This window comes from Grammomys surdaster, unplaced genomic scaffold (genome assembly GCF_004785775.1).
Source record: "Grammomys surdaster isolate TR1022 unplaced genomic scaffold, NIH_TR_1.0 103361, whole genome shotgun sequence".
Classification (NCBI taxonomy): domain Eukaryota; kingdom Metazoa; phylum Chordata; class Mammalia; order Rodentia; family Muridae; genus Grammomys; species Grammomys surdaster.
Genome location: NW_021609086.1, coordinates 4805 through 7725, shown reverse-complemented (window position 1 = coordinate 7725; position 2921 = coordinate 4805). Strand labels below are relative to the sequence as shown.

The 2921-nt window shown below is 39.2% G+C and overlaps 1 pseudogene; it reads right to left on the bottom strand.

The window, feature by feature from the left end:
* Nucleotides 1–307: 307 nt before the first annotated feature.
* On the bottom strand, nucleotides 308–1310 carry LOC114635402 (annotated as a pseudogene).
* Nucleotides 1311–2921: the final 1611 nt, after the last annotated feature.

Here is a 2921-nt window from a genome sequence, read left to right as displayed (position 1 = left end):
AAAGCTAAGAAACTGTCTCAAAGACATTTTTTTTTTTTTTACAATCCTTCCTCCAGAGTAAGGTAATGCTATTAAATAATACAATCCATTCACAAAATGGTTCTCTGCATCTGCTCTGGTGTCTTCAGCCATATCAATGCAAATTTATGCATGCAAATTTCATATGCATAAATGAGTGTGCACTACTTTTATGCATTATGAGTGTGTAGAGTTATTTATGATAAGAGTTTCCTTAACATTGTTATTGCGATAACCTGAGGCTGTTCTGTTACCTCTGGGCTCTAGCCCATGGTAAGTAGGAAGAAGCTCAATATCGGCTCCTTCCACCATAGCCCCCACTTCCTCCACTTCCTCCAGTACCATAATTCTTTCCACCATATGGTCCCCCCCATGTTCCTGCTACAACCAGAGTTTCCACTCTTCATTGGACCATAGTTAGAAGGTTGCTGATTATAATTTCCAAAATCATTGTAATTTCCACTTCCATAATTTCCTCCTCCATAGTTATCATAACCACCTCTGTAGCCCCCACCCTGGTTGCCATATCCAGGTCCTCATCATCCTCTTCCATAACCAGGACTGCCTCCAAAATTGCCACCTCCAGGTCCTCCTATAATAGGCATTATAGCCATCCCCACATCCACGTCCACTTCCGTATCCATCAGAGCCCCCCCCCCCAAACTTTCTTCCTGGTCCTGGTCCAAAATTGCCTCCACCACCACGAGAATCCCCAAAACCAAAGTTTCCTCCTCTTCTACTCCTAGAACTTAGGACTTCGTGCATTTCTTGTCTAGACAATGCCTTTCTAACTTCTGCGTTGTGACCATTTATGGTATGATATTTTTGCAAGACAATTTTATCCACAGGATCATGGTCATCAAAAATAACAAAGCCAAAGCCTCTTTTCTTTCCAGATTGTTTATCTGTAATTATTTCAATAGTATCAATTTTTCCGTATTCTTCAAAGTAATCTCTAAGGCGGTGTTCCTCAGTATCCTCCTTAATTCCACCAACAAACAGCTTCTTCACAGTCCCACGGACTCCTGGTTTTCTAGACTCCTCTCTTGCTATAGCACGTTTTGGCTCAACTACCCTGCCATCAATGGAATGAGGCTTTGCAGCCACGGCAGTATCAACCTCGGATATGGATGAGAAAATCCTCTTGATCTTTTGCTTGCAGGATCCTTCATAACAACACAGTCTGTGAGCTTTCTTCATTGCTCATAGTAGTTTCTCAAACTTTCTTCCGTGGTTTCAAAGCTTAAGCCACCAATAAAGAGCTTACGGAACTGTTCTTTTTCTCCCTCCATCGTGGACTCAGTTGCTTCAGTCCGATTTCCCTTAGCCTAGTGAGATGAGAAAGACCGTGGATGGACAGGCATGGGGCTCGTCCTGATGCTGGGGTGAGAGCAGCCGGTGGCCAAGAAACTGCGGTGGCCAAGAAACTGCGCCACAAGGAGCACCTGCACATGGGACCAGCGCCACTGCTGTGTTATGCTATGTTACCACAAAATCTGAATGTAAGCTTTCCTAACAAGAATAAACCTTACAGTGGTGTTGAATGGATAGAAAAAAAAATCCACTTGTTTTTCTGGAAGAGTTTGAGAAAAGAATATGCAATGTTAAAATGCACCTTCAATTTTACCAGTGTATGAAAAGCCAGCCCTTGGGTAAAGTAGCAAATCTTCACAAGCACTGAGTGGCCATTGTTCTACATCAATCCAGGCTGTGCAGTCATCAGGGAGAGAGAAAAGACTCTCAGTGGAGACCGTGCTTTGTATGGTTTGAAGGTAGTACCTGAGTCTTCTTTAGTGATTTGTCATTGTAAGGTAGTTTCTGTTGTTCACAACAAAATCTCATAATAAATGGCATAATGAAGACATGGACAGTGAACACAGCAATGTCTGCAATGCTTTGTTAAACCTTATTCTTTGGATATGGAAAACTTTAATTTTTTTAGGATAAGTAAATATCTTATGAATGAAACCGTTAAGGTATGAATTTAAAAAATTAATCTAAAAACTGCTGTAAGGAAAACTCAGTCTCATAATCTGTAGATATTAACTCATTTTGTCTTTAAGTTTTATTGCAATTTTCAAGGGGGAAAAAATCTCTGAATGGTAAATATAAAGTCTCTGGGATTCAAACTGTTTGTAAATAGTCTCCATTGCAACTAAGCAGTTTCTGGCACCTATACACTCTTTATCACACTTTCACAAAACAGTGTGTATTATGCAAAGCAGGAGTAAATTTGTGTATTCTTGACAACCTTAATGTCTCAGCCACTGCTATTCATCAAATATAATTGTATTTTCAAGATCCAACTTCTTCATCCCCATTCTGTCATAGCACCTTCTGGACATCATGTAGGAGGTCATCCTATCTGAATTAACATCTGTGCTCTCACAAAGAACTAGGGTGTTGAATAAGTACCAGAAATTGTCTTCAAAGACAGAGCTCCTAATAGCACTTTGTAATTATACTAATTAACATCTAGCTATTTTAATTGAACACTGCAGAAAATCAAAGAGAGTGAGCAAGATCCTAATTCTAAGTAAAACTTTGACCTAAAACACATGTGAGTATTAGCAGCTGAACTATTGAAAAGGCCTTAAACCATTTTAGGTGAAAATATGTGCTCCCATTTTAGTTAAAAAATTAATTCTGGGATTTGTTAGATATGTTAATCAGTTCAAATGAAAACTTACATATGAGAAGGAAAGGGAAAGATACCTAAAATAGGCTAGGAAATAAAGCACCTTAACTAATAGAAATGAGCTTCACATGTGGCAGCCTGTCTCCTCAGTAAAATAGGGTTATGTGGCACAAAGACAGCCAATGCAAATATTCATGACACTGATATTCAAAATCCAAAGTAATTTGGGTCACATAGCCATTTTCATTACAAACTACTTATGTTA